Below are 15,853 nucleotides of genomic sequence, written 5' to 3' on the forward strand. Positions count from 1 at the left end.
ACATTTCCCCCACTCCATTTGCATGAACATGGCTGCTGCTTTTTTCCGGCAAAGTCCCGAGCCAGAAAAAAGCGGCAGCCATGTCCATGCAAATGGAGCAGGGGAGATGTAAATCCCCGCTTCATTTGCAATTCCGACTTGTCTCATCTGCATCCCTTTTCCGGAAAAGGGGTGCAGTGTAGACACAGCCTAACTGTTTTTTTACCAGGAAAAAAAATCATGGCTATTTTTTCGTGCCCTGATTTAAACACTTGAAGATAAAATGTTGCAATTTTGTGTTTTGTTTAGGATGTAGTAGGAACACCGTTTATTATTATTATGTACAAAACACAGTTATGAAGTTACATTGTTTTGTGCATAGTACAACATAACTATCCTGAATAATAATTATAGAGAGATAAAGTTTTGACCTCACGCAGTATTATATTTAAATCAAATTATATTTCTTTGGTTAAGGTTTTATTGAATTATGCTGATTGTTTTGTTAAGAGATTTTTAAATTGATAAGACATAGAGAAAAGAGTGAGGAACTATGTTTTGCATTTTAATGTCACCAGCCTTAAAACTGTTCTCTACCCACATGTTTTTGGATGTGTCAATTCATAGGTGGAATCTGGCATGGAATATTTTTACCCTCAGCAACGGCCATATTTTAAAGGAGGGGAAAGGTGGTCTAGTTATATACAGGCAGTCCCCGGGTTACATGGATCCGACTTACATCAGATCCCTACTTACAAATGGGGTGAGGCAACCCCGCACTAGCTGCTTCCCCCAGCAGACCAGGGAGACGCGAAGCTAGCGCCCCCCCCCCCCCCCCAGCAGACCTGGGAGACACAGAGTGGTTTTTCTCAGCAGACACCTCAGCTTAAAATAAAGGACTGAGGGAAGTGAGGCATGGGAGAATAAAACTGAGCTCTGAAGAAATGTTTGGCTAGAGTTTCCCCTAAAATATGTACCAGTTCCGACTTACATACAAATTCAACTTAAGAACAAACCTACAGTCCCTATCTTGTACGTAACCCGGGGACTGCCTGTAGATTATCCTACAAACAGTGCTTTGGAGGGTCAATTAAAAACTGTTTATTTGCAAGCTGACTAGCAGCCAATATTGAAAACTGGAGCCGGGGGTGCTGAAAATCTCTGAGGGCCTCTGGGCTCTTGTGTTGGGGCTGGCTATGCACTGCCAGAAGTAGTGAGGACCTGAGGAGGAGGAAGCAAGGGCCCCCCAGCCCTTAACACTGCCAGAGTACATGACAAGGTGCTCCAGTGTTGATTTAACCTTTGAATCTCTAGGTTCTTTGAATCTCTAGGTTCTGTGGCAGATGCCTCCTTTGCCTCCCTCCCCTCTACTCCCTCCCCAGTTGGCAGGCCAGACTGGAGCCATTTAACCAGACTGGTAGTTCAGCCCCAGAGCCATGCAGCTGAGTAGATATGACTGTCATGTGGGGGTAAGGTTGGGGCAGAAAGGAATTTCTAATCATGTATCCTCATGCAGCAAAAATTGTATTTGGCATTTGTTTTAGTTCAGAATTTCAGCAAGAAAATATGTTTGCTTTCAGTATTGTTGCCACTGTGCTTGTCTGAAAGCACTTCCCTGCATTTTTTTGTTTTTGGCATTATCATGTCAATGGTCCCCATGATTTTCCTGTTTAGTGTATCTGACTTTCAGATTGCCCTCTGCTTGGCTCCTCTGGGATTCACCACTGGCTAGTGCAGCCAGCAATGCAACAGTGAGTGACAAGTGCCATCAGTAAACCTTTCTCCTCTAGGGAAAACCCCCGTGGTGCCATAGGGTTGGATATTGGAATCCACTGGAAGAAGGAAATGATAAGCCAGAAAGAATCCTGTTGGTTGATGGTACCCACACTACTGGGACCACACCCATTTAGAAAAGGTGCGTTTGCAGACACGATAAGGCAGGTGCTTCCTTCAGCTCAGAATGGTGTTCTGGCTAGGAGCTGCAAGAAACCTATACCAGTCATCTTAGCCTTTGTGTTGCCGTTGCAGTTCTACAGTCCCTGGTGAGACTGGAGGGTCTATGGCAACTCTTTGCTTTTTTGTTTTGCCTAGGCAAATGCATCAAAGGTGTGTGCTTTTGGATAGCTTGGCCATATGGGGGATGACCCAGGCATTCGCCCTAAGTAGGAGTGGCCTGTTTACCCCAATTCATGGAAAGCCATAGAAAAAGTGGGATAAAAACACTTCCTTCAAACTTCCTCTGTCCTGGATCTAAATTAATCATTGCTGGTTGGAATGTTTGCACTGTGTTAACCAGATTTGAACTAATAGACCAAAAACTTTGGAAAACAGCCACGATTTACAGAAAACTACTGCCTGTCCTCCATAAGATGAGTCTTTAGAAAACTGGATCACTAGATGAGGTAAACTGCCACTTCTGCTGGGCTGCCAAACCTGAAAATGAACCAAAGATACACTATGCCAGTTTTTTTTAATCAAGAAGTTTGTCCTCTATGAATGTCCCCCACTGGAATTTATCTATGAGAGGATTATGTGACTGGATATGAATATGAACTCTGAAACCCTGACTTTTCTGTCTGGCTACAGACCGACACTTAACTACTTCAAATAGCAGAAAGATTAGTTCTATTCTCATCTGGAATAAATCATCAAGAATTTCCCCATAAGGAACAGATTTACTGTCCTTGGTGATTTCAGAGTCCATTTGGGAAAGGACTGGGAGCACTGAGGATATATTATTGTCTAATAAAACACAGGTAGCCTCAACGAAAATGGACAATGTGTCCTTGAGCTTTGTCCTCCTGGTGAGCTGATAGTCTCAAATATCCATTTTTCTGGCTGCAACAGGAAGGTCACGGAGGGGCAGCCTTGCTCAGGACACTGACATCAGCTTAACATCATTTTCATCAGTCACAGAAACATTTGCAACATACTGTATGCTTGATGAACGCATAGCACTGATGGCAACACTGATAATGCCCTTGCTGGGGCCAAGCTCCAAATAGTTCATCAAAAGATCTATCAGGTGAAGTCAAATGGCAAATCTCACCTCAACATTACTCGCATGAAGGACTCTGATGCATGTGCAAAGTTTTAGTGTGTGCTTGTCTGTGTTTCTGAAAATGATCAACTTGGTTCCCCTGAGTCTGACAACTTGTGGGAAATAAGAATAAGACTCTGGCAACTGCTAACGATTTCTTTGGAACAACAACGGGAAAAACAACCTGGCTGGTTTGCAGCAAATGAACATCTGCTGCTCCCACTGGTAAAAAAAGGGAAAGCAAGCTTGCCTCACTTTGCTTCGTCAACCAAGGAGATACAGAAGTCTTAATTTCAACTGTATTTGGGACATTCACTCATATCTCCTAAAAGTCTGAGCACTTTGTGGAAACTGTGTAGTGTCAGTGCCTTTTTCTACAAAGCAATAGATCCTGAAACGCTAGTGCCTGCTGCTTAAAAGCTTTGTTAGAAATATCCCCATTAGCACCGGACGTTGCGGCTATGAAGCATCTGCACCATGCAAATGGACTGCACAGGGTGGCTACGTCTAGACTGGCATGATTTTCCGGAAATGCTTTTAACGGAAAAGTTTTCTGTTAAAAGCATTTTTGGAACAGAGTGTCTAGATTGGCACAGACGCTTTTCCGCAAAAGCACTTTTTGCGGAAAAGCGTCTGTGCCAATCTAGACGTGCTTTTCCGCAAAAAAGCCCCGATCGCCATTTTCGCGATCGGGGCTTTTTTGCGGAAAACAAATCTGAGCTGTCTGCACTGGCCCTTTTGCGCAAAAGTTTTGTGCAAAAGGACTTTTGCCTGAACAGGAGCAGCATAGTATTTCCGCAAGAACACTGACAATCTTACATGAGATCATCAGGGCTTTTGCGGAAATTCAAACGGCCAGTGTAGACAGCTGGCAAGTTTTTCCGGAAAAACTGGCCAGTCTAGACACAGCCGGTATGTAATCCTTATGCACATTAAACACTATCAAGAGAGAGTCCACTGCCTTGTGCACAGTATCCTCCGGTGCTTCTGTAGGAGATGTTTTCCCCATGCAAATCATTACACGTGCCTTTGTTCACATTGCACATTCTAACCTTTAACTGGAATTACTCCTGTTTCAATGTGAGATAGGAATCTGTTCCAAAGCATATTGGCAAAGACTACTGCTTTGCTAAGAATCTTAGTGCAGTTGTCTTTCAAAGTCACTAAAAATAAATTTCCAAACTGCTTCAGAAAGGGCATGTTTCAGAGCACAGGGTTTTTTTTGAGTAAGAAATCAATCATATAATATTTTAACATCCATCTCCATGGCCTATATACTCCATCTATAACTCATTCTTTTGTGCCTGGGTATTGCAGATGTCTAAGGAAAGCCCCAAGTAAGTAATGCTACATACTCTTCCACAAGAAGCTTGCCCCATTGTCAAGATAAGGATATCATGGGAATCCCATTTCAGAATTTTTGTTTGTAGTTGTTTCACAAATATGTTGAGAAGGGTGGCTGAGCTTGTTCAGTGATGTGCAAATGATAGGTAAGAAAAGGTTCTGGGAGATAAGAGAACGTTTGGGCCTGTAGGAGATGGAATGTGTTTGACATAGGTAGGAAGCTATCAGGTGTGTGAGTGTGCACATGCGTGTGTGCATGCGCGCATACATTGCATTACCAACTTGCCCTCATCCATCTTCCTCAAGGCCCCTGATTGAACCCTTCCGCATATGTTTTGATTTGTTGCTGCCCCATGAATAGCTTCAGTGAAACCTCCTCTGGCTCTGGACAGCAGTGTTAGTGAGCTGACATGCAGGTCTAATCTACCAGCAAATACCCATCTGTGCTGATGTGGCCACATTTCTCCTTACTTACCTAGCACAAGTAGTAAGAATTGGGTCATAGTAAGACACAAAGGCTGTGTCTAGACTGCAGGGTTTTTTCGAAAAAAGTAGCCTTCTTTCAAAAAAAAAACTTCACCTGCATCTAGACTACAGCCACGTTCTTTCGAAATTGAATCGAAAGAACGTGGCTTTTCTTTCGACGGCGGTACTCCTCATTTCACGAGGAAGAACGCCTTTTTTCGAAAGTGCTCATTCGAAAAAAGGTGTTCTTGAATGCACTTACGAACGGGGCTTTCTCGCCCCGGAGGTCGAGGTGGCGGATTGCTACCTGCGAGCTCCGGGGCAAGAAAGCCCGGTTCGTAAGCTACTCTGGTGCCCCTGGTCTGCTGGAGACCATCTCCAGCAGACCAGGGGCACAGGGCGGGTTCCCGCGCCTCTGAGGCTTTGCCAGAGCAAAGCCTTAGAAGCGCGGGGAACCGCCGCTGCTGCCGCTTCAGTCCTGGTGCCTGTGGTCTGCTGGGGACCGTCCCCAGCAGACCACAGGCACCGGGACTGAAGCGGCAGCAGCGGCGGTTCCCCGCGCCTCTGAGGCTTTGCTCTGGCAAAGCCTCAGAGGCGCGGGAACCCGCCCTGTGCCCCTGGTCTGCTGGAGACGGTCTCCAGCAGACCAGGGGCACCAGAGCAGCTTACGAACAGGGCTTTCTCGCCCCGGAGCTCGCAGGTAGCAATCCGCCACCTCGACCTCCGGGGCGAGAAAGCCCCGTTCATAAGTGCGGATCCGACATAAGTCGGATCCGCGTAAGTCGGGGACTGCCTATACTAACTGAGTGATGTGCCATTGGATATTCAGTCATCAATTGTAAGATTTCAGGTCCTGATTCAGCCACTGCTGGTCAGTTTCAGCAGCGGCTGAATCAGGACGCCTGGGGAAGAGCAGATGGGGTGCTGCTGGGTTGGTCCAGTAGCACCGAGGAGCGGCGCTACTGGAGCAACCCAGCAGCACCCCAGCTGCTCTGCCCCAGGTGTCCCCAAGTCAGCTTCTGCTGAAACTGACCAGCGCTGACTACAGGAAGCCCGAGGCAGAGTTGCTCTGCCCCAGGAAGCCCGAGGCAGAGTTGCTCTGCCCCGGGCTTCCTGGAATCAGCTGCTGATCAGTTTCAGCAGCAGCTGACTTGGGGACACCTGGGGTTCTTAAGTTGATTCTGTATGTAAGTCAGAACTGGCGGTCAGTTTCAGCAGCGGCTGAATCTGGACGCCAGTTCCGACTTACATACAGATTCAACTTAAGAACAAACCTACAGTCCCTATCTTGTATGTAACCCGGGGACTGCCTGAATAAGGTTGTTTTTTTCTGTTGGATTTCCCCCCAGACCTCAGTTTGGGAGGCCTGGTTATAAGGGAACATTGAAAGACTGAGGGAGGCAATACCAGAAAAGTGTTTCATCCTGTCTACTAGCTGAGGCAGGGCTCCTCTGGGAAAAATGAAGTATGTGGTCATGTAACTAAAAATTGCATTATAATGCATACCTGGAGAGAGGTTCTGTTAATACTGCACAGTGCTTTTGAGGGCTTGACTTCACATCTTTCACATTCTCTTTACATAATTTTGAGAGATTTAATGCCTCATTTCCTTTTTTTTCTTTTAAAGCAAATTGTGGAGGGGAAAAAAACAACTCGAAGAAATAGAAATTCAGTCACATAGAACTATATTGACCCGCAGCTTGATTCATCAATAGGGTTTGGATTTTTAGCTGTAAGCACAGAGCTCTCGCCTTTGAGCTGCCAGATAAACTGGTAACAGTGAATAGGCTGAGTATGTGGATGAGGCACTAGACTGTGATCAGATAGTTTGCCAGCAGATTTCACAGTTACTTACTGACAGCAGAGGAATAGCTGAGTCTTAAGGCTCGAATTCCAAGTTCTAGAGGAGGCTATGCTGTTGTGATTATCCTTCTCCCAACCTATTCAAGCACACATAAACTCCCCCCTGCCCATTTCTTTCCCCCTCTTCTCCCTCTGCTGGTATCTGAATCCCCAGAGCTCCTACCCACCAGCACTGTTTCCATCAGCTTCTCCTCTGTTACTCCACTTCTGGACTAATGCTCTTTCCCCTTCTGCTTCTCACCACCTTCTGGCTCCTGCAGTCAATTTCTCAGACATCCCTCTCTCCCAATTCCTGACATCTCAGTGTTTTCAGGCTGCTTTTCCCTCCTTCTAGCTTCAAAGTGGCCAGGAGCAGGAATTGAAGGGAAAAATCCTGCTCACCCATTTCCCCTAGGGTATGTCTAGACTACAGGGTTTTTTCAAAAAAAGTGTCCTCACTCCTCCCCCGATCTCCCCCAGACAGCCCCGCTCCCCTCTCGGCCAGTTCCTCACCCCCACCATTAAGTGTGGCCATTTTGGGGGGGGTTTAGACTACATGGTAACTGTAGCCATGGGGGGCAGGGCGGATGCCCTAGCCATTGTGCATGTGGGGGTGGGGCGAGTCCCGGATGGTGCTTTGGGGCTGCAGGCAGTGGGCACGTGACCTAGGGTTGGTGGGGCTGCCCATGCAGCGCAGCACGGTGGGTTATTTTTTATTTTTACAGGTTGAGATTGGACCCAATCAGGTCCAAAAGTACCTTAAAATCTTTTCCTGAAGGAAAGGTTATTCCATGGAAAGTTTGGTTGCGGTAGGTCTTATAGTGTCCAAGTTATTAGATAACAAACATACAAACAATATCCTTTATTATTAAAAATGTATACTGTTGGATGGAGGTTGAGATGGACCAAGTACACAGACTGTTCAGACTCTCTGGGTAATGTTAAAGGGGATGAAAGACAAGGCTGATGTCATGGCAGGGGTCTACTTCAGACCAACTAACAAGGAAGATGATGTGGGAGAGGTTTTTATAAATAATTAACAAAATTATCCAAAGCACAGGACTTGATGGTGATAAGGGACTTCAACTCTCCAGAGTTCAGTTGGAAAATAACACATCAAGGCAAAGATTATCCAACAAGTTCCTGGTATGCATTGGAGGAATTTTTTAAATTATTCTTTCAGAAGGTGGAGAAGGCTCCAAGGGGGGAGACTATTCTAGATTTGATTTTAAGAAACTGGCTGAGAATTTGAAAAGGGAAGACAGCTCAAGTGAAAGTGATCATGAAATGATCGTTTTCACAATTCTAAGGAAAAATTGGAGGGAGGACAGCAAAACAGTGATTTGCAGATGGCAGACTTTAGTAAATACAGGGAGCCTGGAGGCAAGATCCCATGGCGAGCAAGACTAAGAGGGAAAAATAATTGAAGACTGTTGGCAGTTTTTCAAAGGGACATTGTTAAAGGCACATGAGCAAACTATTGCACTTCTTTCTGATTTTTAGAACCTGGTCTCAAGAATAAAGATTGTTTGTAATTCCAAATAAAACATTAAAGTTATTTCAAAAGATTATAACTGAATGTTGACCTAATACAGCTTTGAAACTTTATTATATAGAAGAAAAATGCTGCTTTTTCTTTTTTTTAAAAATAGTTTCATTTAACAGTGCTACTGCCTGATTATGTACTCCAGTTCCAAATGAAGTGTGTGGTTAACTGGACAGTTCATAACTGTAGTGTTTGTAACTCTGAGGTTCTACTGTAATTGAAATTGTTTCATGCTTAGAAGTATTGGGCAAAACTAATTTTTGAGCTTCTCCATCTTTAGCACCTGTAATACAGACATATGGGATAATGAAAATTTAAAGAAAATTTTCCTACTTCATGGACCATATAGTCACATTTTCTCGTAATACTTATATTATAAGTATAATCTCATATGGAGTATCCTCTTGTTTTTGGAAACTTTCTCAATATTTAGGGCTAATGTGGTTGTTTAAGTATTAGCCTTTGATAGGTTTAGGATAAATCTTTAATCTTACTTTCATTGTTTTACATATAATTTATTTTCATTACTGCGAATATCCTGCTGCATCAGAATCCCTTATCTTATTTATTTTTATCAAATTAACAGGAAAAATTGTTCCAATATCTTGTTATTCCCTGAAGCAGAGCATTATTCGGCCCTATGATAACTAAGTATTTTTGCTGCCAGTAGCTTGGTCAGTGAAGCATTGTGTTAATTTTGTGGGGAGGGAATACTGATTTTTTCTCATTGCCTGTGGTTAAGTTGCAGTGATACCTGCGTTAAAATGTAATAAAATATGTTCTTAAAAATCTAGTTTTACTGGTTCTATAAAATCAGTAATGTGATTTGAGTCTTTTTGTAGGTATGACTTCAGTTTTAATAATTGAGAACATCTGTTAGGTTAATATTTTAGCGATTTTGAAGACTTGCATTTATTGTTAATTAAAAAAAGTTTACTTTCAAATTATTTTAAACTTTAAAGCCACTATTTGCATCTTAATCTTCCTACCAAAATTGCTCTTTTGGCTAGCTAGTTTTCCTAGAAAGAGAAATGTGTTTACATTCAGTGAATAATCCCTTTTTGTTCTCATTCCCTCTGATTTCCATCCTACCTCCAGGATGCCTCTTCCAGATTATTCTTTTGGCAAATAAGTTGCTGACTCTGCCACCAATATTTCCATTGCTCTTTGGGCCATTGGAAAGCATATTCTTATAAATGGGCTAGATGGCTCCCTTTCCCAAGAAACAGAGACATTTTTTTATATTCTCTATCCCCTGTCTTAAATTTGTAATTTCCCCCTCCTCCTCAAAGCTATCTTTCAAAGCTGGCAGATTGTTAGTGCATCACCAACCTAGCTTTAACATTAGAAGAGTTGCACTAAACCATCCCTTATAATGTAGAAGATAAGGATCACTGTATGTTTTAAAGTCAGCGTTGGTCTGAGCTGTGATTTTTTTAAAAAAATGCCTCTACTTTTTTTTTAAATCCTTATCCTTTGTCCAAAACTGTCATCTTTAGTGCTGAGAGAATCCAAATGTTTCTTTTGTTTGTCTGGATATGGATAACAGGAGAGGGATCACATGATGATTACCTGTTATGTTCACTCCCTCTGGGGCATCTGGCATTCGCCATCGTTGGCAGACAGGATACTGGGATAGATGAACCTTTGGTCTGACCCAGTATGGGCATTCTTATGTTCTTATCTTTAACCTCCTCCTTCAAGTCCCCTTAATCTTTTCACTTCTTCCTAGCTAAGGAAGTCCAACAGTGCTGTTCATTCATCAGCTGGTAGAGTTATTTAATGAAGTGAGACATTCAATACCCATAGCAGTTGAGTACATTCCATTCCCTACAGGCCAGACTAGGAAGATAGCTATGTGAGAAGCAGATGTGACTCTTCCGTGTGGCACTGGTCGATGAGCATGAAGGAAGCTGATGTTGCCAGAATGTGTTATGCACTTGTTTTAGTGTTACGTCAGACTTGTGCACCTGGCACACATTTTATAGTTTTTCAACATCCCATTTGCTCTCAGAAGTACAGATTTTTTTAATATTTTTTTTTATTTAGAAGGTACATATGAGATTTAACCTTCTGCTGTCCCGTTGTTGCCATCCAGCAGTATCACTTGCTAATAGATCATGTTTGTATCTGTCAGAATAAAATGATACTAAAGAACAAAGTGGAGGCCCTTTATAAGCTATTATGAGCATAAGGAAAATTATTATTAGGAGACAGTGAACAAACACAGTTTAAGCTACCTCTTAGAATGTCATCTGAGCTCCATGAGCAGAAAAAAAGATAAGATCCAACTATTTATAAGACCATGAGTAATGTCAGTCAACTGCCAGCTTACCTACACTTATATGATAAGATTTTATCTAGTAACTCAAATAGACTGTGAAACTTTTATTTTTGTTGTTGGTGTTCCTGAGAATTCCAGCACCTTTACAAATTTCATCATTCTAATTAGTGTGTGTATTGGGTATTTGCTGCACCAACTTGGGCATCCTACATAGCAGTGAAGAGGAGAATGTATGACCCTAGTGGAAAAAATTAAAAATACAATCTGACTCATCCCTGCACTTCTCAATCCAAGTGCACATAGCTGAAGTTGACAAGTATTAACAAGAATCTGCGAGGATGAAGCTGGCTGTTTTAGCTTTATTTCCCCAGGCAGATATTACAATATAATATAAAAATAATATTTTAAACTCCTTCCTTTTTTTCCAGGAGAGCTGATATTTTCAGATATTTAGACATTTATTATCAAATAACCACAATCCAATAACAATTTACTAGTTGTTCTCTAAGCACATGCTGAGATACTTGTATTGCACTTTGTTCTTGGACCTTTGTAATGAACAGCCTTGGAAGACTAAATGCATCATTTACTAGTTCTCTTCCTTCTTTCACTTTAATAACATAAGTTTATCTGTAATATTAACCTGCTATAGTACAAATTCTGCTTGAGCATTTCACTATTTCCTTCTCTTCTTCGACACTGTGACCCTGCAAATCCATATAGATGTAGGGTGGAAGCACACTTGGAGGGATATTGATTTCGGGTATGTTGCATATTTATTTAAAAAAATTAATTTCAGTAGTTTAGGATATTCTTAAATATCATTCCACCGTAATCAACAGCATGTAGGACGGATGACATATATAGCAGCTGATTTTTTTTTTTGCATACAATAAGTAGAAATGCATGCAACTGCTATTCAACATATGACTGTGTAGTTTGCTAAGCAATAGTAATCATCAGGTTTTTATTATTATTAGTTATTATTATTATTATTTGTTTATTTTTATATTAATATAATATTTGTCTATATTTGTCATATGATATGTGTCTGCTTTCTGTGATCATGTGGTGCAAAGTAGCTATACTCAGCTGGGACATGGCCATCAAAGAATTTCCCTTCCACAGGGAAAATTTGGAATAAACAGCCTCTGGCATGGAGAGGAAATGGAGCATGTTATAAATGAGGAAGAGTGGAATGACAGCTAAATTCAGGTTTCTTGTACTAGGTGTGTCAGTTAGAGCTTGTGCACTGAATAGAACTTGTGCACTGAATAGAAGACAGTGCAGTGCTATAGAACCACTACTCCCTACCTGACATGACTCCCTTATTCATGACAGAAAATGGAGCTTTGGCCCGGTGAAAAAATTACTCCTTTGACTTCACAAAATATCTTTGTAATGGAAAATAACTGGCCTGTTAAGACAAAGTAGAGACATTGACTTATATTGATTCAAGGAGGGAAAAAGATAGTATCCCATCTCAGTGGCAGCCTCTTCCTATATTGTTAGATAAAAGAAAACGGTGACTTGGAGAGCATTGATAGCTATTTCACTGTGGTTAAATATATCTATTGTTTCAAATACATGCTCAGGTACTGGAAATAGCACTGGATGAATGAACGACTGGTTGAACGGATCACATATCTTATTCCCCATGTCTTTTGGATGTGCTTAGAATATAGTTATCGGGTTCTATAACTGAGAGTGAGAGAGCGCAAAGGACTTACCAGTCTGTCTGCATGACCGCTGAATGCTTGAAATGAACTGACCAAATGTCATTTCATTGATTGTGAAATGCATACAAAATGTCCATGGGTTTCTACTTAATTGTCAGTGCAAGATACATATTATCTGTTGTGACATATTGTACCAGATCAAATTGTTGTATAGATTTTTACAGACCTCATTTGCAGGCTACTTTTGTCATTAATGATCCTTTTGCCAGGAAATAACTTCTCTTATTAAAGGAAATAAATCAGCTGCTCTGTCACATTCTATCTACTATACTTGCATTTGGATACCTCAGTTCTTGTTTTGTTTTGTTTTTAATTTTGTATGCGGTTTGCATTAGTGGTGTTATAAGCAGGGTCTGAAATGCGTTTCCCCATTTAAACAAAACCATAAATCGTCCCAACTCTGTCCAAGCCACAGGCGCACCTTTTGGCTTGGAGGTTAACTGAATCACTCTGGATTTCGTTGCTCATGGGGAAACCTGTTGAGCTTGCTGGAGCTCCCCAGAGGTACTAAACTCTACCCATGCAGATCTGATGATGGGATCAGAGACATCATTTTGGTACAGGAATCTCTGCCCTGAGTATCACTTTGGTTTTATACATGTAACATCTGCTGGCAATTTTACATAATAAATTCTGTATTCTTATTTCACCTCTGTGTAGAATAACTATCAGGCTGAACAATGACTATACGTGAGTTTTTGATGAATTAAAATATAGCACTTTTTTAAATTGAATAGTAAGAATTCAATAAAAATATTTTGGGGGGGTTTTAATTGCTTTTCTAGCAGTTACCAGGCTGATGTTGAATAAATTGCCTATTATAAGATAAACAAATTTCCCCCTTAAAGGTTTTTTGTTGGGTGTTTAATACATCCTTCCCTATATTGACATTTATGTTTACATGATTCAGTTTTCATTTCATTTTGTTTGCTTAATGCATCCAGGAGCGGTGAGGTCTTCTCATGGTATTTCAGCTTCTGAACAGTGCAAATACCATGCAAAGACCAGATCTCATATGATTTTTGACCCTGTAAAGATGTCTTTGAGAAATTAAGTAGTATAAAACATTAGCACAAATACTCTTGAATCAGGTTACTGTGACACTCAGATGTAGAAATTGAGAGTCCTGGTCCTAAAAACTTTCATTCTTGTGAGTGACTACTCCTTATTCACATGAGTTATCCTGTTAGCTACTGAGTCATAGTTCACATGGTTGTTTACTTTGTACATATTTCTATTTCTACTGCTGTAAACCAGAAGATGCTTTTGAATGTTTAATATTTAGTGAAAACTATGGCTAAGTTATTTATTACTGCACAGAAGTACATAAGAAAAAGGCAAATCCAAAAATCCTTTAATAGAGTTCATATGAGCTTTTCCTTGTGAAAGACAACATGTACAACATCTGCATATGGTAAAAGCAAATAATTATTATTTTTTATTTTTATTTTTTTGCCACTTGACATTTATTTAATGGACCTTAAATGAGTGTAACCATTTATGGTTCTTTTGTGAAGTCTGTGACATGACCTTGCTTTGTAAACTTAATCGAGTTTCTAATGGATAAGAGTTCAGATTGTAGTGAGTACTTGTTGACACTAACCGTCTCATCCCTTTTCTCAAAATGCCCGAAACATTTTGAAGTATAAAGCCAAATCCTGCTTTCCTTGGGTCTGTTTGTGCAAGGAATTCAGGTTGGTCTGTGATGAATCTTCAGTCTGGCACCTTTCACAAGGCCTGAATTTACTTTAAAATAATGAAAAGCAAATAATATAATGAAACAAAGAACTTTTAAGATGCAAAAGTATGTAATACATGTGTTTGGAGATTAAAGGAAGGGTGGTTACAGAAAGTTCACATACCATTGCTTTTGTGCATATTCTCAGTATTTGAGTTGTTTTGGAACTGGATCCTTGGGTGAGTTGTAGCAATTGTGTACTGCTCTCCCTGTTTCTGTGTACTTGAGGATTCCCCTGGCATGCAACTGTTGACTCTTTTGTTTGGGAATGCTATTCCTCAGCATTAAGTTCTGCTGTTTGTTTCTGAGGAAAAGAACAGAAAGAGCAGGATAAATTTAGTTTAACCTGAAATATATTGTGTATAAAATACTGATTCATTATCAATTATTTTAAAACAAACAAAAAAAGAGGGATTTCAATCCTGAAAGGTCATCTTAAAAGAAAAATTGGAAAGAAGAACTGTAAGTATTTAAGCCTAACACTGGTTGTAAGAGTTTCTTGCCAGACGATGGTAATAATCAAATAGGTTATAGTGTAATTGTTTTGAAAGGTATTTTAAACAACTTGGAGGCTTAGTAGAATACATTGGTTAAGAAACATTTTCTATTGTCTCAATGTCTAAATGTTTTTTGTTTTTTTTGTTTTTGTGTTTGAAGATTTTGGTGATTATGGCAAATTTTACAGCAGTGAGTAGTATAATGGACTACAGGTTTGATGAATTACAGTCTTCTGCAACATGACGCACCATACCTACCTAATTTCTTCCTTGTCAATAGTAAGTTTTTCATTGATTATCATATATTTATTAGATGCTTCTTATTGATTTCATAGAATGAAATTCTTTCTTGGAGAACAAGTATGTTTCTTGAGATGTGAAAGCATGATAACATTTGAAAAAAATTCCCCTTTGAAATATACCTTTACAAAAGTGTAGCCATTTTCAGATGTCTCTACATTAAGCATCTTGGACCTGCGTCTTACACTAAAGGCCCCTTTATGCTTCCAGAGTTTTATATGGAGATCATAAAATGGGATAACTGATTTCTGGTTTAAGGCCCTTTCTACTTGTGTGAAGAGGTCTTAAGGTAAATGAGAAGATTCAAACAGATGCAGTATTTATTATGTATTGTATCAGAGAGATCAGAAAATTTAAAAACCAAGAAGTCAAAACATAAAATACTTAAATGGAAGAAAATATCTGAGGGTAAAAGCTTCCCTGTAAAAATTTTATGGCCTCCATAATCTGTTTACAATATTCAGAAGCAGCATTACATACTGGATGAACAATAATCTCTCTCTCTCTATCTCTAAAAGTTTTTCCTGCCAGGTGACAGAATGATGTCATCCCATTCTCACGCTCTCTGGCTGTGAAAGCAGCCAGAGGAAGGGGGGTTGGAGAGCCTAGCAAACACGGGGTACAGCCCGCTAGTATACATTTTTAAAAATAGGCTCCATGTATAACTCAGACGACATTTCAGTAAGCAGAACTTATTGCTGAGGCTCAACATTCAAACTAAATAGTCAATAGTTGCATGCCCGGGGAATGCACAGGATCTAGATCCACAGCAATAAGATCAAAAGTACTGGTGGTTCATTTGACTTAGCTTCAGATTAAACACTGACAAACCAAAATATGGTACCAAAAAGGTCAGCAGATCTGCATCTAACTCACCTGAAATAGGACAGTCTCATACCCATACTCCAATTTAAATATAAAAAGTCAAGAGTTCCACTGTTTTGTTCTTCCCCTTTTTAGGGATCATAATGTGGGTTCTGTACCAAAAGTTGGAAGTCTCGTTATAAGAATGTGTACACAATAACAATAATTGCTTTTAAGATTTAAGATTTGCCTACTAATGCTTGTTATAATGCTAA

At 40.4% G+C, this 15,853-nt stretch overlaps 1 protein-coding gene across 1 annotated transcript in view; it reads left to right on the plus strand.

Annotated features, from left to right (window-relative positions):
- The window catches only part of CHRM3 (cholinergic receptor muscarinic 3), a 468,545-nt gene that overhangs the window by 136,442 nt on the left and 316,250 nt on the right, over positions 1-15,853 (plus strand). Inside the window, exon 3 of the mRNA XM_014570646.4 lies at positions 14,635-14,753. The gene's annotated coding sequence lies outside the window, so the exon portion shown is untranslated. The remainder of the gene's footprint in view (positions 1-14,634; positions 14,754-15,853) is intronic.

The sequence above is a fragment of the Pelodiscus sinensis genome, chromosome 3 (genome assembly GCF_052426305.1).
Source record: "Pelodiscus sinensis isolate ZL-2025 chromosome 3, ASM5242630v1, whole genome shotgun sequence".
NCBI classification, from domain to species: Eukaryota; Metazoa; Chordata; order Testudines; family Trionychidae; genus Pelodiscus; species Pelodiscus sinensis.